We start from the raw sequence: 24,093 nt of genomic DNA on the forward strand, positions 1-24,093 counted from the left end.
TTGATGCATCAAGGAGACCAGAAGGGGGAACAAAATACAAACGTCAACAGAGTAAAATGAAGTTGTTGAAGTTGGTGCCTCTCTGTGTGGCACATCTGAATTAGATATGAAAGTCGCTCCAATGTATTGTTGGTTGGCCCTTTATCTATAACCTGATCCTTTGGTACGGCTTAAAGAGAGAAGGGAGTATCTGTGGAATTAGACAGGCACTATTCTCCTGCAGATATGTGTAATATACACTATATACATAATATATAGTGGCACAGTAATGTGTGAGGATGGTCAAAGATTCATCAACAATGACCAACTTGATCCTTATATCATAAAAATATTGTCCAAACCTGCAGCCTGGGCCAGGTGATTCCAAACACAATGGGAGGATAATATTGACCTCAACACATTTTCTTAGAGAATATCTTTTCTTTGCGCAGGAAAACGATGCATTGACAAAATCGGAGCAGAACGCAGCGTTTTGCTGAAAATAACCGCGCTCTTGGGAAATGCTGAGATAAAACTAGGCTAGCTGAGAGAAAAGCTTGTAGCTCAGGGGCTTGTGGCTGTGAGGCCTCTGGCTGTGAAAGGGGAAGGTCATCCTGGTTGTCAGTGCCAATAATAAACAATCTCCTTGAAGGACGGCACGATGTGGAAACAGTTTGATGCGGGTTGCAACTGATGCTGCAACAAACTTAGGAGTCCTTTCTGAGAATTTCCACTGGTCTGAATAATCGCCAAAGTGTGAATCAATAGCCCAGACAGCTGCCAAAGACCCAGCTACCCACATACAAGGAAGTGACACCAGGAATGTAAAGAGAGACAGGAAGAGCTCCAGCCAGCACAACAGAGGGACAGCCCGAGCATTACTGTGTTCAGCAGCATGTGTCAGAAGCCTGCAGTGATGATACTGCACCCGGATCTGTTGTGATGCTGGTGTATGTGAAGTATTTGCACAACTGCCCAGCAGGATCAGGAAAGGTTTGCTATTTCAGCTGCAACTGAAAATCGTCTTTATTGTTAATGAATCCGTTTATATGTCTATTAAATTAAATTAGTGAAAAAGCAATATAAAAATTCACAAAACCCAAGTTGATGTATTCAAATACATTTTTGTCTGCCAGCAAATGTTTGGCATTTTTCCCCTCATATTGACTCTTATTTATTTTTTATTTTTCCCAACTCTTAACTCTTTTTAAAAGCTTCTTTTTTGTATCGTCCTCTGTTGCTCTTACAATTAGCCATGATGCCTTTCATATTTTAAGCAAAGCACTTGCTTTGTCTTAATATAATTTAATCTCTGTTTATCTATTAATCAACTAATTGTTTGAGAAAAATATATTTTTACTTGACTTTGTTTTTGGAAGAAATTAGTTTTAAAGGCTATTTTTTGCAAATCACATTTCTGTGGTTTGATTGAACAAAAGCCTTTAGACATTTATACATATCACAACTAGTTGGTCTATGTCACCAAAATAAATAAGGAATGTATAACAATTAGTTTCTATTAATTAATAAAAATGTTCTGCAGTAAGTGACGACAAAAACGTTTCCTATGTTTAGTTTCATCTTTCAGTAAAAAACTGTAAAACTTTTTTTTTCAGTATCTGGCTGGTGGGAGAAGCAGCCAAAGATGAACTAAACCAAAATGACATCTACAAAAACCTGTTTGTTACATATGTTATCTCTTTATCAATAGCGTCAGTCTGTGATGTGGATACATAACCACAGTACAGCACACACATATTTACACATTATGGTTTAGATTGAGGATGCAATATCCCCTTTGATGACACACTACAGATTAATAGGCCTGGCTCCTGAACAAATATCATCCGTTTGTCTCGTCTGCTGCCGTATTGTAATGCTGTAACTCCCCTGATGGTTTCAACCTGATCCCTTTTCTCTCTGACTGATGCAGATGCTGTGCACACCAACGGACCTGTAATGCACCATCCACCAGCAGCCTCGAGAGAGTACTGGCATCATGCTTGACCCAGAAAAAAGCCCTCTCACACGCCGAGCTTAAAAATAGCCCGGTCACAATAATCCTAGCATACGCAAGCAGAGTGCTTGACGTTGTTTGTTCAGAGAATATGCTCATTCCCTTCTAAAAATACCGTCTCTTCTTCCCTCTAGGCCGTGACGCAACAGCAGTACACGCCAATGCACAGCGCTCATCACAAAGCAGCCTCCATGTTCCTGCTCTCGTTTCCACAAAACCGAAGCCGGAGATAGCCACAGGATACTCTAAGCAGGACTGCGATTTGCTCTTTTAACCTCTGCTTTCCTTTCCTTGCGAAATATGTAGCCAGTTGTGGCCGGAGCGTGCACACTTATCTGTGACCCTCTCAGAGAGTGTGATGAAACGCCAGAGGCACTGATCAGTCCCCCAGGAAGGAACTTTTTAAAATAACTGGGTATTCACCTATAAATCGCTTTCAAAACTGAATTAGACAGAAGCAGCAGCTCAAAGCTTCTTCAGAGGCGCAGGTGGGACATTAGTAAATCTGCTTTCCAACCATAAGGAGGATGCCTGCAAAAACATCCACATCTGTGTAACAGCAAGAGCCAAGATAAACAATCAAGCGCTCAAAGATGTGCACATCTAAACAGGGATAAGGGTCTCGACTTAAACAGATGAAACCTGCTTACTCTCCACAGAGCAGAGGCTGGATTATCTGTCACGGGCCGAGGGCTTTCGCTGCCACCTTCACATTAAATCCACCTTTTGCTCCGAGATCCGTTTTTCCTTTGCCACCTCGGACTGCTCTGTGTCATGATAATGGAAAGGGGCATCACTAATTCTGTCCGAAGGAATAACAACATATAGGTTGACCACAGGACAGGGAGCAACAGCTGGGTCTCGCTGGGGACACAAAGTAGAATATGGTCGGGTGGAGGGGTTGACTCACGGGGTTTTTTTTTCCCCCAAAGGCCGCAATGGTAGTGCTTCTTTAAATTTAGCCCTGTTTTCCAGAGCACCACTTTGAGGCGGAGCGACAGAGGAGGTGATGAAAGTCAAAGGGGGAGGGAAGGTGACACGGGCAGGAGTTCCCTCATGACTGACCCGAGGCAAGACCCCCTTTAAAACACAAGTGGAAAAAGTTCGCCCCTCCGCATCGCCTAAATTACCATAGATCCGTTTCACACATAGCTGACTCTATGCTGCGGAGACCACTTCAGCTATGACAACCACTGCAAACACAAACACACACACACACACACACACAGCCTCAGCCTGCGACAAGAAGAACCCTTGATTGAGCTGATGGGTTTATCCAGCAATCCACTTAAAATGTCAACGGGCTTTAGACAATGCTGTCCATGCTGGACCATGTGACCGGAGTTTACCTTCCACCAAAGCAAACAAGCCGCTGTGCAAAGACAAGACTTCTCCGTCCCATTTTAGTATCTAATTAAGGGAAAAATATGAAGCATCATTAATCAGGGGTTTAACCGTGATAAATATATACTACTCGGTTCAAATTACTCAATACAACATTGATTTACAACCCACAACACCTGCCCCCCCTTAGGGCTTAACAAAGATTAGGATGTTCGCTTCTCCCTTCACTAACTTTTAGGCTCATCCATAAATCTATCTGTGTTACAGTTTTAAATGGTACTTAAGGATCAACAACTTTACTTATACTACATTTGCAATTGTGCAAGGTATTAATCAAAGAATTTCACCGTTGATAAAGGTGTATTTTTATTTTTTACTCTCTAACCCTTTGAAATACTCACAGCAACATGGAGTCGTAAGCAGTGGTGTCGTTTGGGTGGAGGCTGACAAAGATAGTGTGGCTTCAATAAAGCACCAAAGGGGTGAGCAAACATTTATTTTCCCTCCGTATTTAAAAAGAGTGGTCAGGATTGTTTGCATGTTACACAACACGAGCCAGAACAGGTGGAGCAGGAGCAGGGGAAACATTCGGCGCCTCATCATTTAGTCTGCATCACAGACTCCATATAAAACCTACAAATCACACATTATGGTCCACACCATCACGTGTAGACCACAAGATGAAAATTTATGTAAATCGAAATTAAAGTTGTAAAACAAAGCTTACCTCATTTCTGCAGTAGGTGTTGCTATCACTATCACTACATACAGACTAATAGATCTGTTCAGGTCAAAAACCCTGTTTCTCTTGAGGTCATATAAATCTTTCACCTCTGCAACAGTAAAATACATCAAAGAAATATATATGACCACATTACAGAACAGGTAATTTGTTGCTAAATTAATCCTTTGAAGTGTTCTATTATATAAAGCCTGAGTGGAGCTAAATAGTGAGTCACAAACAAGTGTTATTCTTTCAGCTTAACAATTTGATTCACGACATGGGTCAAAAGTAACCCGAGTTTTTATATTCTTTATCTTTGCAGTGATGAATTTCATCATTTTGTATTTCAGGTATTCCCCAATTAACTTGTTTTTGCTCCTCACAAATCCTCATTCAAATTTTTCCCTTGTTACTTTTTGAATTAATATTTTTTGTATCACTTCCCATCTACAGCACAATATGGGTAAAAAGAAATGACCCGTATTAATTTCCTGTGATATCTCATGCATGAGTTTTTCTTTTCTATGTTTGAAATATATGTATTGTATCATATAATATTCTAAGTATTCATTTAATATCTTGTTTTTGATTAATTTTCCTGAATAATCAAACTAAAAGCAATAGGGCCTTCACTGTCAGTGCTCGGGCTCTAATGGTCAAAAACGCAAATGTCCGGATCTTTAAAAAAGTGAAAAACATTCCCCTGACCCGTACCACATCGTTCCACCAAGTTTTATGGAAATCTATTCAGTTTCTTTTGTTTAATCTTGCTAACTAACAAACCAACCAATCAACAACCACACAGACAGGGACGAAAACATTATTTCCTGGCAGAGTTAAGGACCACCACAAAGGTTTACTTCAACAACATGAGTTACCACTGAGAGCAGCTGTACCATATGCTGAGTTTAACCATGTAAAAATGCAAGAGATAACAAATGTAGATCACAGCTGCGGTGCCTCATGTTGTGCCACATACTGTAAATACAGTAAGGTCCAAGCATGATGCGGCCTGGAACAAGGCCATCATCTGGGCCCCAGCTCCTCCACACGCATAGGAGGTGGGATGCACAACCTGCCCTTGTTCTTTTACTCATCGACGAAGTACAAGGGGAAAGCTAAAAATATTTCACACCCTGTGAGCATCTCATCCACTGCATTCCTCCTCCTTCTCCTCGTCCTCCTACAGCAGTGCTGTACAAGTATAAGGCCTGCTTCTAAAAATGATCCTCGTTTACGTGCGGGAGAGGGAACGGACAAAAAAGAAGCACAGGCACGACGGAGAAGGTGGTGTCCTGAAGAAATAAGTTTGCTGAGAGGATTGCTGCAGAAAACTGTTCATCTTCAAGTAACTTCGAGTTTTAGTCTGTTTATAGATTTGGCAAGACGTTCATGTTTTTGGCATCTAAGTATGTCACAGCTAGGCAAACTCAGTTATTTGCAAATGAACACTTTACTGCACTACTTGGAAATGTTATATGAAGCAAAACATGATTAGAGAAGAAAGTCATGCCTGTATGTAATATGTTAGAGAGCTTAAGTCTTGACCGTGACATCAAATGGTGTGTAACTGCCGTGCATGGCGATGTCGCAAAATGCTGTGAAAAATCCAATAGGGACATTATAATGGCATTTAAAACATACACATTTACAAAAAGTGACTAAGATCAGGATACTCAAAATCATTGCTTGTTCCGAGTATGATCAGACAATGATGTTTACATGGCGGTGTGTTATTCAGACGATTGTCTAAATGAACTGGGTAAATATCCGATAGAATATGAGTATCCATGTAAAAGTGTGTAATGTTTGATGAACTTCCTCCTCACTCACGACAGATCTGTGAACATCACACAATCTGCAGCTCAGTGGAAAAGAAGTGACGTATAAATTGGATGCCCCCTTAGCAAGTAATTAAAATTTGACAAAAATAAATCTGGTGCCCAGTGACTGCTGAGAACTTTAAGCTGCTTTAATAAGCGGGGACATTGTTTTCTTATGCCTCGGCGGTGCTCGTCAGCCCACCACTTTCCAAAACTAGCTCGTTTCCAACCAACTCTAATCAACACATGAGCTGAAAATCAAAGTTAGATGACCTTATATTCAAATTACACTTGGAATAAACAGTTATGTACTGTGTCTAAATGAGTTTATCTCCTGTGCTGCCATTCTATCAACTTCGCACAGAGTGATCATATATAACTCCGGCAGAAAAGGAAAGCATTGCTACCGTCGCATTTTTGAATCCCTCTACTTCATACAGACGTGTCATGGGGGGGCAGGAGAGGGTGGGGAACGTCTCTGAATGGTAAACAATTTGTATAAATATATAATGTCATGACATAGAGACGCCCTAAACGGCTGGAGCTTCGTTAGCAATATGGTTGGAAACACTAGCTGAGATTATGAGCCAAGTTCAACCCAGAAATGTAGATTTGCATAAATTTGGCATTAAATGCAATTTTTAAACCAGCATTAATGTATTTCATCTGACTATTATAATTAAATCTAATTCAACTGTGCAGTGTCTCTATGAGGAGCTTGGTTAAATGTGATATATCTACAAGTTCTGACAGCAAAAAGCTCAACACAGAGCTAAAACATGTGTAGCAGCCTAAAATGTTTGCTATGAGACATTTTAATGAAAAAGTGGCATAAAATCAAAAAGTTAATGCAGACGCAAACCCTTTTCTGCCCGGTCTATATTTAGTTTCCCCACATAAAAAAAAACATCAGCAGCATTCCAATAACAGTTAATCATACTTCTTTTAAAATAACTACGTCGAAGAAGAGAAATGAAATGGATTAAACTCTACAAAATGTTTTGCCTGAGGCCAAAATGTATTCCCTTTTCTGCCCCTTTATCCTCTATCATTGCGTGAAAGGGGGTTACCATGGAGACACAGAGGGCCGTCTCCTCATTGGTTTGCAGAGATGAAGTCAGAGTGACGAGGAAAGTAGAGCCCGGTCGCTGCTGGGGCTGATACTTCTTTCTCCGGTTCTCCGGTTTCTCCACTTTCACTTTCCTCTCTTCTTTCCCCCACCAAGCCAATTTGCACCAAACTCAGCAACACTTACTGCTTCTACCATACCGTCAACCCAAATATATTATGCTAGTGTGTGATACATGCAGATGAAAGTTCTCTTTATAACACAATGCAGCTAAAATTAAGTGGTAAGAGTGACGTAGAATAAGACATAAGCCTAAACACAGCTATGTGTGCTTCAAAGATCTTAAACCCTGCTTTAATGCTTATATTGTACTTTGGTCTAAAATGGCAAGATTTCCAAAACCTGCATCACTCTGAAGACTTAGGAAATGCTCTGTGCCATATGTAATTACGATGCAAGTTCATTCAATACAATTTAAAAATTACCTCAGTAGATGACAAATAGCTCATACTCAAAATATCTAGCATTAACATAGAAGAATGAGAAATGACTATTTAATTCATTGAAACCTTGGGGGAAAATTAGTCTTCATGCCCCAGTTTTCTCGTTCTCTAGAAGCCGAGAGGAAAATGAATTTGAGAGAACTTAGTGTGACGTGGGAGCAGGAAGGGAAAAGGCAAGCATCAGCTGAAAAGTTATTACAGGAACAACGAGAATGGCACTTGAAGAGCTCACACCTCCGCCGAGGAGCCAGATTCAAATCAAACTGCACCAAATCTCACAAAAAAAAAAATTTCATCAAGATCCAAGAAATATTACCTAGGAAAACTGTGAAAATGTCCTGGATCCTCGCCCTGATACCGAATCCTTCCAACAAGTTCCCTGGTAATCTATCAAGTGGTTTCTGTGCAATTGTGCTTATAAACCAACCAACAAATCAAAAGGACAGGGATGAGAACATAAGGTAATGAGAAACTAATGGAAAAGGGAAGTTTAAAAGGTGTTTAATCTGTGAACACCGATAACGGTGGTATAAACCCTTCATAAGTACAGTAATATAAGACTTCACTCTTGTTTAACTGACGGCAAACCAATAAATTCATAAAGGAAACCACACGAAACACGACTCTGACCTCCACATAACAACCTCCACCGAGTCTCAGCTCTTCTTTTTATGCTTTCGTCTTTCGTTCTGTCAACGGGTCGGGGACACTGTAGATCCAAGTCAACCGTCAATGATAAGAAAGCTGCTCCTAAAAAAAGCAGAGGACATCCATCTGCCCTTTGATGAAATACCTCCAACTCTCTTGTGCAGCACGAATAATGCAGGCTTCCCAAAAGTGTTCTACCCAGTGAACAAAGACAGAAAGCCGTCTCTCCCGCTGACCATAAAAGGCCATTTTCAAAGATGCTCACGGTCCTACGACTTTTGGCGAACATTTCCGTGGGTTCTGAGGTCAGGTTTCCAGCTCTGTGGAAAACCAGGCTTTACTGCAATGGGGATTTTCTCTATCAGGGACTATAAAAACCAGACCGACTTAATTAGTCTACTCAGACATCTCTCTCACGCAGACACACCAAGCTGAATGGAGACGTGGTGCTTTGTCTGGCAAATGGAAGCGAAGCATGGGCAGAATGCAGGAAGACTCCATAATAAAAGCCTGTCAACCAGGAGGGGAAAAAGGGAAAGAGGTGAGGGGGCAGCAAAGGGGGGGGGGGGAGTTAGGGTCTGAAGGAGTCTATTTTTAGCCTCAGAGAAACCAGGTGTCTGCGGCCAATAGAAAAGAAAAGGGGAGAGTGGGTAAAGTGACATGAAGCAGCGCTGTCACTTTCATTTTACATGATCCATGTGAGTCAGAGAGCGCTGCAACGGCTGGGGGGGGTGTAACAGAACACAAACAAATGTAAAATGACATATACAGTCTATACAGACACAAAACACAAGTGGAATGAATTCAGCATGAACACTGTGGGGGTGAACCATAATATATACACAACAAAATGTGATTTATGTTGACACACTGTAACCCGGGCAGGAAGACGTCCACTAACCAGACCTTTGTCCAGTGATGAGCTGGTGCAAGCAGCATTTCAATTTCATAATAGAGTATGCTCTTTACAGATTAGATTATTAGTTACACGTTCGACCATCACATTTCAGTCTCAGTTGAATCCTGTATTTATAGCATCACATTAAAGAAAATTTAGCATTAGTGCAACTATCAGTGTGATAAGAAATACCTACAATGACTCAGACCACCTATTGCTTTTTGGTGTGGACGATTGGGATGCTTTAGCTTCACTTTAAGGGGGCCAAATATATATACACACACATTCACACAGTTATACGAATGTAATTGTAGGAACATTAGCAGTGATGTGCAATTCATCAGCTGGCTCGTCTGGGATGCGTGGGGACACATTGTGCTGCTGTTGTCCCTGTTGAAAGCTCAACAACCAATATTAGCATCCAGGGAGCTTAGGAGGGAGGGCGGGGCGAGAAGGAGGGACTTGAAGGAGACCCAGAAAACACAATGTTCATTCAGTGCTTGGCTGGCACCCAGGTGCATCATGGGGGCTGGTTTGATATACTGTCATGATGCCTGATGATACAACAAATCTAAATGTAAAAAAATTTTAATTGGACCTTCAGATAACCAGCCAGCTGGCAATGCATCCCTATTCTAAGATGAGATTGATCCCCTAAAATTAGATTCTAAGTGCTGTGTATCCCTTTGGATGCACAAATGATGAAAAGGCAACAATCTAAATATATTTCCACAAATTTTGTACTGGTTAGAGAACAATTTTAAACATTCTTTGGGAGCCCTGAGAAATATTTAGCGATCAGTGGGTAGAGCTGCGGTAACATCGATACATGTGTTCGACCAATCAGGAGTCAGTCTCAGCTGTCAATCATGACGTTTCACCCAAACCAAGTGATAAAAACCAAACCAATGAAAATAAACACTTGGACAAAGTGTAATAATAACTACCAAAAATTACCAAAAACATGATCGAGAAAAAAGTGTTTGATATACTGCAGCCAGCCACCAATGTGTATCATTTCATCTTAATACACAGTCTGTGGTGCTGACAACCAGTCCATTGTTTCACAGTGAGGAGGCTCACCATACCTAACTGATCATTGGGGCCAGTCAAGTCACATTAATTTTATTTATGTGGCCCACAATCAATAATCACAATCAATAAAATTCCAACACCAACCATCCTTGAAACAGGATCAGCACGTGTCTCTGTGCTGCAGTACATCTGTTTCAGCTGTGTTGAGTCATGGCAGTCGCAGTAAATTAAACTGTGACATCGATGCCCAGGCAGATCATTAGCTGTTAGCGTAGCTGTCTTTCTGTGTTAGGCAGATGTGTAACACAGGAACTGTTTGTTTCTGCCCACCACCACAGACAATGGCATAAAAAGAAAAAGGAAAATATGGCTGAAAAATATTAGAACACTTGATAGCTAAAAAAAAATATATAATTAAACAGCAATGTAATAAAATCAAAAGCAATAGATGACAGAGAGAAAATAAAATAAAGTTTCCATAATAAGTTAATAATTACTGTTTCATCAGAGAGTTCAATATGGGACATACGATATGTTACATGACACATGTATGCCCATATTTACCGTCATAAATATACAATATAGTTAATAAACATGATAAGTGTAGATGCCTGAAATTAAAGATATTCAACTATTTTTTTATTTAAAAATACAGTTAACAATAAAGCAGCCTTGATTTATGTGCTTCCAAATCAATATCACAAACTAATGTTACACTCCAGTTATTAATCCTATGCAGAATATATTCATTATGATCATATTTATTTATTATTAAATGCTTAGTTTTTTGCTTTTATATCAGACATCGGTAGGTTCCATGTCACTCAGACTCAGAGAGTCCTGTTGTTGCATCAAATAACCCAAATTGTGGTTGTAGTGCAGGGAATAAAGAAACAGGAAGTGGTGTTTCTCATCGAGTCATCATAATCCAATTTCAAAGCAGACGTCGGGCTGATCACGACAATGTTTCAGCTGACTCAGACAATTCAAAAGAGTGGAAAATTCCAGCATAAAAAAAATAGTATATTATATTAATATATATATAATTATATATTATTATGGTCTTAAACTAAAAAACTCACCCATCACTTGCTGAAGTCCCCTGATGTGCTGTCAGTGCCTATAAAAATCTGTCTCTATTGACTGTCACATAAAGGACTCAAGCATGACATGAGTCTTTGTGCCCTGGAGTTATCAGCTGTGGGAAAAAATGTTTACACTATATACAAAACATGACGTACTCGTTGCGTATCCTGTTTAGTATGTTGCTGCAGGCTCATGTTACAATCTCAACATTACACTACAAACTAGTCAAATTAATTGACTTTTCTAATATCCTGAACAGAGGCAACCATATGAGCAATACACCTTCTATGAGAAATGAGCTACAGAGAGACTATGAGGTACAAGCCATAGAATTTTCCACAGAACAGAAGATACTACATGAGGAATCCTAGTAGGGCACATGTATCTGCTCGATCATGTCCATTCAAAGTATTCTTATTTTATTCTTATTATATTACGATACATTATTTTGTACATTTTGTACAATCCTAAATTAAATTACAACAAATTACAAATGTTTTAATTTGTGTCTGTATGTTTGTTTATGTGTTATTTAGCAACATTACACAAAAACTATAGGGCAGACTTCCATGAAGCTTTGTAGAAGAATGCGGTGTATGGGTTAGTGATGTGCACGTTCGATTTTGGTGCGGATCTGGACCAGGTGGTGGATAAAGATTTGTTTTTACATTTTTACCAATTTTTCTGGGTATAATTCACTGATCTTTGGATTCTTGTAAATAAATGAAAAACTGACATATTTAGGGAAGTTCATGAAATTGGTCTGGGTTGATTGACTTTAAGGGGACTGCTGATCCGAGGTAAGTGCTTTTCCTGGGTGCCTTTCTAGATATTACTTCATCTTATTACTTACCTAACTACCTTTTTGTATTGTATGAATAGTGAAAAAAATAACACCTTGAATAATTAATCTATTATAAAACTTGAATGGCACTCAGTAGAGCTCATACCACTTTGTCCCCCTATTAAACTACGTATAAATCCACTAGATCTAGATTTTTATTTGGGTCTGTACCAAATTAAACACACTCATAGATCATTACTACACCCATGGTAAAGAGGGGGTGAAAACATAACCTCGGTGAAGGTAAAGAGGAAACCGTTCAACAGCTGTACAGCTGCTCCCTCTGTGACTATACCTGCTGCATCTTAGCAACTAGTCTTAAAGATTATGCTGCCATGTTGTGTTGGGTGGGATTGGCAGCGACTGGGTATAAATGTTGGGTGGGTTACAAGAAGCAGGATTCAACAGAATATAGACCCATGAAGAAAATATCATATATTCTACGTTTAAAAAGCCTGTGTCTCATTTTACTGTGTTTGTACCATAAGTTGTTTTGCTCTTCCTGTGGCACACTGATCTCATCCGAGCATCAGATGTTACAGATGTGGAACCAAAAGATGTGGTGAGCAGCCGAGTGCGACATGCAAACTTCACACTGACAGGAAGTGAGACTTTGTTTTCTTTCCCTGCCTTAAACATGACTACTCAATGGCTGTGTACCCATTTGTCATTGGTATTCTTGACAGTGATAGGATTATTGAATAACATGCCAAGTCAACTAATGACTGTAATAGGAACATAGAAGACCTGTCACATGTAAGATTAAAAAACCAAAGATCGAACACAGTGCTATGAATACTCAAACAAGGCTGGGACACTCAGAGCTACAGGCTCCTCTGACAGAAATTTTCCACTCCACAGTCACTCAGATATACGGCATAGATTTACATATTCTCACAGTGTTTTCCCTCTGACCATCAGCGGGTTGTAAGGCACTCCTGCAACTGTAGAACATCAAAGTGATGGATATTTTTAGCCTTACAGAGAGAGGCCTGTGTGACATGAATGAGCAAACATTCCCTCAGTATCTGAATGAAGATATTATCCTTATTTATCAAACAGGTCATCAAAAGGCTGGGTTTGTTTTTTTTACTGCACCAGATCGGCTTTAATTCATAAAATACAACTTGTTCCCAGGGAGTGAGAGAAGTCTAATCACAACAAGACAATCGACCAATTAATAATCACCTCCATTTAACATTTATAGTTAGTACTGAATATTTGAAATTTAGTAAAATTACTTTTGAATTGCTATTGAGCACTTTTCTGAGGGAGCAGTATCATCAATTCTAAATCAACTTCAGTGTAGTCTAAACCAATTTTACGTAAATTACTTATAGGCAGCATAATGCTTTAGGTACATTTACATTTAAACTAGAAAGGCATAACAGTTCCCTTAGATTTAATCAAGCTGCACCACTTTTCACACACATGTATATCAGGTTATAAGATGGATTTTTAACCAAGGTCCATGAATTATTCAAAGAGAAATTGGTTACAATTTTAAATAAAGAACAACTTAACTCAACACACTTTCAGATCTTTTATCAAACTCCAATTTACGACAGAAAGTAGTTGTAATGCTAAAGCAGCATTTCTTCATTTCCAGGAAATAATTTTTAAATATTTGTGTTTTTGAAATCTAGTAAAAAGTTTATTTACAGTGAGTAGGTTATCAACCAATCTAATTCAACCTCGACGTTTTCTTAACCAGTTTGACTTATAATAAAAGCAAAACATATTGCTTTAGGTGCATTTACATTGAAAAACTAAAGATCCCATTAAAAACAAGCCTCCACATTATTTAGACCTCAGGTCAAAGACATGTGTCTTATCCCTTTAAGAGGAGCTAAAGAATTAAAAGAAGCTGATGCTGCCAATGAGATTGAAGAGTGATTACACATGTTAAGTTAAATCTGTCCAACAGCATGGCACAGCCCCAGTGTCTGCACTCGCACACTTGTAAATATACTCAGAGTATATTTATATACATAAGGATTAGGCAGAATGTGAAATAGGTGAGAGCTTGTTGTGAACTCTCGCTCTTTCTCCAAGACCTTTCCAGCCCTACATGCACCTTTCTGAATGTCTGCAATGCTGCAGAACCTGATTGAGGCAAGAACCCACAATTGATAGTTGCCATTGAACACAACATTTTATGAAACAAAGGCTTATAAATCCACTTCCTCACGGTGCCCTCATGTACTCACACATTTTTACTGAGCACATAGGTGATGTCAACTAAACTCTGTCAGCCCGGTTATTCAAGGACGACATTGGGACTGAGGCCCAGTCGGAACTATCGACTTTGTTTAAAAAATAATTAACTATTAGGGATTTTCCAAAACAGATACCGGCATCAGAAATGCTTCTGACACTGCTAAAAATGTCAGGTTGGGCATCAGCGAGTGCAACATTCTATGCACCAGTCTGATACCATATTTTTAATAGCAACGTACTTTTCTTGGAAATCACTTCTTGTTCTTCTGCTTCTTGTTGTCCAAAACCTCATTTGCGCTGTCAAATGCTGTTTTTAGAGCAGCGAGTAAGTGATATCTGGTAGTGTAGCATTAGCCAGTGCTAGCTTAGATGTCAGTAAACACTATACTGTTGCCAGTTACAACACAAGCTATCTCAAAGCATTGAAAAAAACATTGTTTCGAAAGTGCACAAGGAGTTCACAGAAGCAAAGGGAAAAACAAACTGCCCCAGCAAACGTTGGAAGCCTCATTCAAACATCATGATAAATTCAACAATAACTAACAAACTTGTTAAGTTCATTGTTGTGTATCACTAATTTATTTACTTTTCGTTATTTTTCAATTATGACTGCCACCTAGATGATAAGTTCTATGTCAGTCATTTTCTGCATGTATTTGTTTTTCAAAGAGTTTAACCGGAGCCAGACCATACAACAATGATAGCAGTCATCACTTTCATACAGGGTTAGTAGCAATATAGGTGTTAAATACGTTATAAAAGTACTTTATGTTTTTAATGCAGTGGTATCTGATTGATACTCGGTATCTCGAACATACAAAGTCTAGGAAGACGGTAGTGGGACATCTCTATCAACAACAGTTTACAATCTAAACTGTAGAAATAAACTAATTAAGAGAAACAGATTCGGCAAAAGCTTAAAGTCAGTGAAGGGAATTGTTTATTTGCAAAAGGGGCACAGTTTGCCTTAGAAAACTGGTTCGACAAATATCTCTAGGAGCTGCATGTGTATGTTCAAGGTTATAACAGGTGTGACTGGTTAAGAAGGGAGTGCGTCCTTCCATGAGGAACATTTGAATTACAGATCATCAGCAATGATGCCATAATCGATGGCCTTCACTTTCAAGCAGTCTGCCCTTAATTGTCAGCAGCACTTATGTGAGTGAAGAACAAGCCGCAGCGAAGGAAGTGTTGATGTTGTAGCTCCTCGTGACACAAATGAAAACATATCCTGCGAGTCGCAGAGAGCTTTTGTCGGCTTATTAATACAATCAGCAACAAAAGCACTTATTTGTATGTCAGTTAAAAAAAAAAAGGAACATGTTTCTAAAAGAAAAAAACTAAAGTGACTCAGAAGAGAACTATCTGTGGTTCAGACAAAAAGTTAGTTTTATGCCTATAATTCAGCACAGGAACGAATGCACATCATCTATTTTTTGCAAAACTGCTCTTGCAGTGAACTTTACCATCAGAGTTTCTGCTTTCATGCTTCTATAAAAATGTCAAAGCCAAGATCACAGAGCGGCTGATGCTGAGTGGATTACACAATCCAGACAACCGTTAGGGCCTACATGAGGCAGCACGCAAGTTTTAACATGTCAAAGAGAAACTGCACCTTGTGTGTGTATTGGGACAATATCTTTCAGCCCTGGGAACAAACGCGTTAACCATAATTTCAGTAGGAGTCTCCTGCATTTTGCACAGGCTGGAACTTGTTCTTCTTATTCAAGGCTGGGTGGTGATCGATAGCACAGTCGAAAAACTCTCCTCAGATTTTCAGAGACAAGCTGCCATGTTGGAAATCAAGCAGGGGGGTCAGAGCAGCCCTCGTACCACCGCCATCATCTGGACGACACTGATCCGACGAGTCAGTGCGGCCTCAATGACTCACCCACCCAGGCCCAGCTGAGTCAAGAGGAACGGCTTGATGCTGAAACTCATAAAGTCATACCGATACGGAACCCAGCCTATAGGAAGACATACACAACCTTGTGACATGCAGGTTAGGGCTGGGCAATAAAACAATTACCAGTAAATTTTTGCATACGATTTTTTATCAATAGCAATATAACAAAAGTCCAATAGATATGAGTGAGGTGGTATAACACATAACCTATGGACCTCAGATTTGAAGATGTTTGGTCATAAAGACCAGTTTAAAACCACAAACCACCCTCAGGGGCAAAAATCAGTCATCAAACTACACGGAAACAGTTATGTGACATTCATCGTGGTTATCAATATCCACTGGTGTGAAATTTTGTATCTTGATGTAATTTTCAGCCATATCGTCCGGTCCTAGACTGCATCCTACACCCAGGCTCTACCTATTATCCTATTAGTCCTCCTGGCTTAAGTAAAACCATATCAAACATAGTGAAACCTGCAGCAGGGGGGGGGTAAATAAACGCTCACTACTGGATAACACTAGGGAGATAATCATGCAACAACAGGGCAACAACATTGAGCCTGAAAAAAACCTGTAATTCCTGCGATTGCAGATAATTGGAGGATGTGCGTGATAACATCAGAAGAGCGTATGGTCAGGATAAGAGAGAGCAGCATTTCAACAGCTGGAACAGACATGTCAGCGTCAGTGTGACAGCAACAGAGCCCCAGCATGAGAGCATGTACGACATGTAGAGCGACTTCAGGCCAAACGACAGAGCCAGCCCGACCAACACGACCACCAAGAAGCTGCAGAGGGCCACGCGGCCACCAGGGGGCCTCCCAAAGTCATCGGACTGGAAAATGTGATGATTTAAATTGCATGTACTGCATGTGCAACAACAAGGCTAAAGGCATTATATTGTTGAAAACTGTTGAAAAGAAATTGACCATGTGAATGTTTTAATTATAATGAGTAAAGCTGCTTTCAGACATGCACTGAACTGTAGAGAGCCTCCGGACATTCTGGAGAGGAGCTGTATGTGAGAGCGCAAACATTAGAGAGAGAGCAGGGAGCAGCTCTCCGGCCAGCTCGCTCGTCCGAATGGGCCGGAGTGAGAACACAGCAGCAGATTCACCATGAGCGAGTCTGGTGACGATTTTGACACGGGACCGACCCACAAGTGCAAAAAACTAAACAAACATCAGCAAATATCTCAGGAGGAAAATGTGGTGCCATACATGTGGAAGACAAAGATGTCAAGAGAGCTTTCAGGCCAACGCCGGTGTCGATAGGCTGTGGAATGAATACATGACGTCCTCCGCCACTTCCCAATAGAACATGTAGGTGTGCGTGAGCTACGCTGCAATTACACAAATGAAACACTAGTGGCAGTTAGGGCTGCCGCGATTCGTCGACGTCATCGATTACGTCGACGCTGAAAATGCGTCGACGCGTATAAAATGCGTCGACGCATTGTTTTTTTTAAACCGCTGGGCACATGCCGCCATAGACTATGCATGCCGCGGCTGGGGGAGCAGTCGCCCCGGCGCCCTCCCCTCCACGCAGCCGGAGGCTCGGTGTGCGGCCCGCCTCAAGTTGTTGTTGTTTTTTGGGGGGGGGGGGGCGCCTCACGGCGTCGCTGGTGCGGGGGCTTCCTCTCTCTTGGACCGCGGGCCGGTGTCCGTCGCAGGTGCGGACGGCGGCCCCCCCCGACCCGGTGCGGTCGGGGGGGGGGGGGGCTAGTCTGAGTCCCGAACATGTGGACATGCTGACATTCTTACATTACAACACACATGTCTAAATGACGTTTGAGTCGGATTTTGAGCTGGACACCATTGTTTCTTATACTTTAAACATGTTGCACTTTGTTTAATAAAAAAATCCATTTAATATGCAGACATAACTTTTTTATTTTGATAAGGGGTTAAATAGAAACTTTGATATCTTTTTGAGTTGCACTGCTGACTTAACTTATAAGCCCTCTTTTTTATTTATTTTTATCACGTTGGAGTTGCTAGTTTAAACCTACAGTTTTGCACTTTAATATTTGAGCCTTTCTTTACATTTTGTTTTGTGCTGCATTATACGATGACATACAGTTTGTTGTTGTCAAAATAAAATTAACTGAAATGAATGGTCAATTTGATTTTTTTGGAGGAAAATTAGTCGTTTAGATTAATCGACTAATCGATAAAATAGTCGTCCGATTAGTCGATAGAAAAATAGTCGTTAGTGGCAGCCCTAGTGGCAGTAGAGTTTTTATGCTAGTTTTGAGTGTCTTTTACGTTTTCTGGTCCGCCGATTTACAAATTCTCTGGCGTCTGTTTACTTCAGAACAATGGCGAGTGTTACTAAGCGGATCGTGTTGGGAGTTGGAGCTGATAGATGTTGGAGAGCAATCACTTTTTCTCAAAGAATTGCAAGAAAGAAAAGAAAGACGTCGTCCGTGTTCGTGCCTTCAACTAATTTAAAAAATGGACGCGAGTCTGCCGGAGATGCAGCGCTACCGAGTGGACCAATCACAGCTCTTGTTGTCTGCGTTGCCTCTACGAGCAGTTCAGTTTCTGTGGAGGTGCAGGTCAGGGTACAATTAATAATGAATTGGGCTTAAGGGGTCATAAAACCTGGACTACCCAGGGTCCCCAAACGCATCCTGCTTAGGGCCCCGGAATGTACCGGGCCGGCCCTGGAGGAAGGCAAAGTTTGAGCTATGCTGTAGAATGATGGTGTTATTGCTCCTATGATCACTAACCCATGGCGGTGCATCCTCGGGAGTGGATTATGGTGATGAAGATGATGATGATGATAATGATAAAACTAAATGAACTGGAGTAAACCCACCGTCAGTTAGTTACCTAGCAACACGGCGGCAGCAGGGTAAAGACAGATTGATGGCTCCCGGTGCTCATCACATACCTGGACACCTGACGCGGGCCGATGAAGCGTCCCTCCCGGCGGCTGCAGCTCCCTCCGGCTCGGGGTCAAAGTTCAGCGGCTGCTCGCTGCTCTGTCGGCGGGTCACTGCTCTCACCCGGCACCGTGTGAGTGTGTGGGGGGGGTGGTGGTCTTGTCTTCTTCAGCTCGAAGCAGCAGCAGACAGGACGAGCTGTGGAAGCGAAGCCATCATCACTGACACCAACACGTCTGAAGTCCGCCGCTGGTTTCCGTCTGCCGGCCGTGTGTGTGTGCGTGCGCGTGCGCGTGGCCCGTCAGCAGGGGAGGAGGCGCGGGCACGACGTGTAGAGATGACGCGAGGAGAAACATCCTCAGCCCCGGAATGTCTGGCTCGTCTTCCCGCGGGCTTTCAGCCGCCGGTCCGGGACGTGTCCACCGGACCTGGAGACATCCCGGGTTCCCTCCAACGACAGAGAAAAGGCCAAAGTAGCTGTGGAAACGTCAGAATGTCCTTGAGTAATATCCGGGCTGCCCCTCGCAGGAGTTGGCGGCTCGTCCTGTGGAGGATGAGGAGGAGGAGGAGGTGGAGGGGGGGGTGGTGCTCAGTCCAGCAGCAGCGGGCGCCTCCGTCCAGAGAGCCGGGAGGAAGAGGGGGGTGCGGACGGGTGAAGAAGACTCGCCATCGTGAAGTTGTGACTCCTCGAGTCTGCGCCGCTGCGAGACTCCACAGTCGTTTCAGGCGGACATCTGCCGGGAGAGCACCAGCGACACCAGGCTTTCCGGTGCGGGCTTCAAAATAAAAGTCGGAGCTGGTTGCGCGTCTAATGCGTTTAGAGTGTATATACCTCCGCCAAAACACATTTAATTCACCAGATCCACATGTGTCTCCTACACATGCTTATATATTATCATGACAGCATTACCTCTATGCCTTTTTTAAAACTAAACACTGTCTCCTTTTAGTTCATAGGACAAGATGAAGAATAGCCCTTGTATTTTCTACCGCCCCCATTTTTTAAGGCCTACAACTTGTAATAATAATCATAATGATATTTGACCGGCTCAGCATCAAAGGATTCATGGTCGATGTATGTACAGAACATAGTGTTTTAATAGCCAGAACATCGTGTTTTCATGGCGTGTAATCTAACTTTGACATCACGCCACGGTCACACCGTGTGACAAAAAAAAAATGCGTCAGTCAGTTTTTATCTCCATCTTGTTGTGATGACACTCATCTCAATTTGACGTTGATCTGATGAAAACCCTGGTAAAAGTACATCAAAGTAAAAATGTGGAATATGGCCAAAATGGCCACTAAATGCAAGATAGCAGGCTTCCTGTTGTGTTTTTCCAATTGCACCTAAAGACTTTTAAGTTTGTCTGGTCATGATACACCTGTATATCGATTTTTGTGAAGACCGGTCAATGTGAACACGTTCCAGGGGTCTCGGGGGGCACCGTTGAGCCATTTTGCGATGCCCATTGAAAATTCCTTCAGAATACGTACATTTTTACCACTTCCTAACTTTCTGCAAATTTTGGTAAGAATTTGAGAATGTTAAAGCCCTCAAAAAGCCAATTCTGAAGTCAGTGCTCGGGCCCTAATAATCCTTACAATAACAATAGGGTCCTCCCTGACCTTTGATCAGTGCTCGGGCCCTAATAATAGTGTACAAAGTCAGAGAGGTACTGGTGTCTGATGACAAAAACCAGTAGCCAGTCAGATTTACCTTCAGCCTCAGCGTACGCTCAAGATCGGCCTGTATCATTGATTAAAAGGACAAAACACTTGATGACGCTATCAACCTCTGGGTTGTAACCGGTGCACAACTGAAGTTATGTCCCTAACATCTGATGGTGGCCGCTAACACCTGCTAACATCTACCGGTAGTTGTAACCTAAATTGTGCAGAAGACCTTCAAATGTCCAAGGGATATTCACCAACTTGTTCTACGTCCTAAAACAATTCAAGAGAGTTTTAAAAAAGTTTTAGATGGGCAAGTGATCATAAATTGAGCCTCAACAACAACCTATAAAGGACAAGCAGTTTAGATAATGGTAGAATGGGTGGTTTTAATTACTTATTAGATGCATTCAAAATTTGAGAAAAAAATTGCATGATTGACAGCTGAGATTGGCTTGCGATTGGTCGAGCTCCACCCTCTGGATAGTGGGAGGAGGTGTAGAAGCTTCGCCCATGTTTATATACAGACCCAACATGTCTCATATCGAGAAAACATTTAGCTGTAAAAATAATGGTGACATCTTTTTTTTCTGAGCAGCACAAATAATATGTAGTATTTTATTCTGAAGGACTGCTCACTCGTTTCCCGGTTTCTGTCTTTGTTGTGGCGGACTTGACGAAGCTCAGACCCGCACAGACATGCAGAGTAGTTTTGCCAGTGGGGCGCCTCCTGCTGGTGAACTATTATATAACTTGCACTGGTATCATCACGTATCTCTCCGCAGACATTGACATTATAATAGCCCGTAAAGTAATAAATTACAGTCGCCACCGCCTATCGTAAATCATCTCTACCGACTGCTGTGTTATTAACCGCCATTCAGAGGAAGACAAACCTACATTTTTCCATGTGCATATTTTGCATGTGTGAATTAACGAGTAACTGAGTGACAAAATTAATTAAATATGTTGTTTTTTTCCCATGGAAGGGGTCACATATTAGATGTCATAACTTCTGAGCGCTGCATCAACTGTGACTGTAAATTCTACATGTGTGTACAATGTGTACATATTTCTCATCAGTGGATTTCTCAACCTGCTCTGAAGGTTTTCTAACAACTTAACAAAAACCAGGAAATCTGGTTGTTTTTTTTGATCAAAATGTCCTCAACACTGATTTGAAATATTTACAACCATCTCATTTTACCATTATATTGACACCATACACAATATATTTACATTTCTTTTGATTCAATTTTGTAAATACAACAACCATAGAAGTACTTTTGTCTCCTTTCTATAATTCACCCAAACATAGAGAAAATGCTGTATAGCTTTTGAACTCGTTCAACTATACATCTTAAATAATATGTACTGCTGCCACACCTCAGAGGAGTCTCTTTGAACAGTTTCACTTGTCTACAGCACAAGGACTCACTTCCTGGTTGTGACCTTACAGCTTCACACTGCATTGGGTCTGACGTCTCACCTCATACCCAATGATCTAAATGTGAATACACCACAAAGTCATATGTTCTTGATTCTTGAATAACAAGCCAACCACACCGCTGCTGTGACCTCGTTCCACATGTCGCAACTATAAAAGATAGAAAAAAAATAGACAGATACTCCACATTGAATTGACAGTTAAAAGGGGGTTTGGAACGTGGAGAGTGTTGATTTGTATCACAAATGTATAAAACTGGTTTGATCTGGACTGAAAACAGGTTGCACATTACCGTAAAGGTGTGTCTTTTTGCCACAGTCACATAAGAATGATACAGTCAAGGTTAAAACGTGCTAAAGGGAGGGTCCGTTTTTATGTGGGCGCTGAAGATAAAGTTCATGTTATTAGGAAGGCACCTCCCCCCCTCACCCGCACTATCAGTGAGATGTCACCACAGGTCATCACAGAGATTGTCTTTTCCCTGTGACCTACATGGTTTCCTGATTTACTAATTATAGTCCATGTCAAGGGAGAAAAAGAGGAAGCGTTACATAACACGCCGTTAATTATATCCATATAGAAAAAATGTGTGAAACTAGTTTGCAATAAATGTATTCATAGCTTTAAATAGACATCAGTACTTTTCCTTGAGTGAATCGCACCTTTCCAGGCATCCTGCACTAATCCTGCAGAACCTACAGCACAAACATGACAAACATTATTAAATTCATTAGTAATGTCTTTTGAGGTGTTAATGGAGAGGGTTTTACAATGTGAATGACACATAATACATTTAAAAAACAAGCAAACCTGCTGCACTGTCGAGTGAAGAGTTGATTATAAATCCAGTATTCCTGTTGATACTCTGGTTGGTGTGAGAAAAGGACGGTTCCATGCTCTGCTGTACAGATTTTAACCATAAACTTTAACATGCTTAAAAAGGACAAGTTTGGCCTTTAGTCAATGATCAGATTGTGGTAACTACCCGAAGACCACTGAGTTGATCTAAGATGACATGCAGGCTCATAAGCGGTACATAAATCATTAATAGGATATGCCTTTTTACAGAAGAATTATGGACATGTCAGCACAGGAAACAAACTGTTGTAAACCAACAACAATCACTATCATACATGAATACAGTTACAGTTAAGTACAGTGTATCCCGAGACTATTTAAATAGGGATCTTTATATATGCACATCACAGGTTAGCAAAATACAGAGCCACAGTGTAAAAACCTGTTGAGATTGGAACACCACATAATTCTACAAGGTCGTTGAAGCTATCAAGTATCTGCTTTTACAAGTGAACAAACATCATGATGAATGTAAAATATACAGAAGGCAACAGAAAGGGCGACTGCAGCAGGTTTCCTTCACACCTGATGATAGCTCGGTACCATCACAGAACTTCGAGAAAGTTGACTTTGAGGACCTCGCCACAGAAAACTTAAGAACGCTTCTTCCCTTTGGACATTTTTTAAAATCTGATCTAACAACGTCCATCTTCCATTTGTAATAGTTTTATATAATATATATTTGTTGGGCCTAGTTATTTTAACTGTCAAGTCTAACGTTACTGTATTTCTGTATTAGAGGCGGTGGACTAGTGGCAGAAACTTGGACTATGGGCAGAAAAGGTCTCTGGTTCGTCTCCACGGAGAATCAACAAAAAGACGAACCTGGATTGATCTGTCCAAAAATCCAAGAGGATTCTCCCTACCCTGTCTAGTGCCCCTGAGCAAGGCACCTTACTCCCCCAACATCCGCTCCCCGGGCGCCGTACATGGCTGCCCACTGCTCTGTGTGTCCTGCACCAGATGGGTTAAAAGCAGAGGTTAAATTTCCCTCCTTGCATGAGTGTGCTTGTGCATGTCTGTGCATGTGTTTGGGACAAATAAATGTATCTTAATCTAATCTTAATCTTATAATCTTATTTCATTTGGCAATTTATTCATCTTTTTTACTTTAGATTGTAAAAA

The 24,093-nt window shown here is 41.1% G+C and overlaps 1 protein-coding gene across 3 annotated transcripts in view; it reads right to left on the reverse strand.

Moving 5' to 3' along the window:
- The window catches only part of LOC133001337 (membrane-associated phosphatidylinositol transfer protein 2-like), a 48,280-nt gene extending 28,565 nt beyond the window's left edge, over nucleotides 1-19,715 (reverse strand). For 2 of the 3 annotated variants that reach the window (XM_061070892.1, XM_061070894.1), the window contains exon 1: nucleotides 18,998-19,715. The gene's annotated coding sequence lies outside the window, so the exon portion shown is untranslated. Of the gene's footprint in view, nucleotides 1-3,741; nucleotides 3,784-18,997 lie in introns of those variants that run through there. The other variant, XM_061070893.1, reaches the window with a different exon arrangement.
- Between the last annotated feature and the right edge of the window lie 4,378 nt (nucleotides 19,716-24,093).

This window comes from Limanda limanda, chromosome 5 (assembly GCF_963576545.1).
Source record: "Limanda limanda chromosome 5, fLimLim1.1, whole genome shotgun sequence".
In the NCBI taxonomy this organism is placed as follows: domain Eukaryota; kingdom Metazoa; phylum Chordata; class Actinopteri; order Pleuronectiformes; family Pleuronectidae; genus Limanda; species Limanda limanda.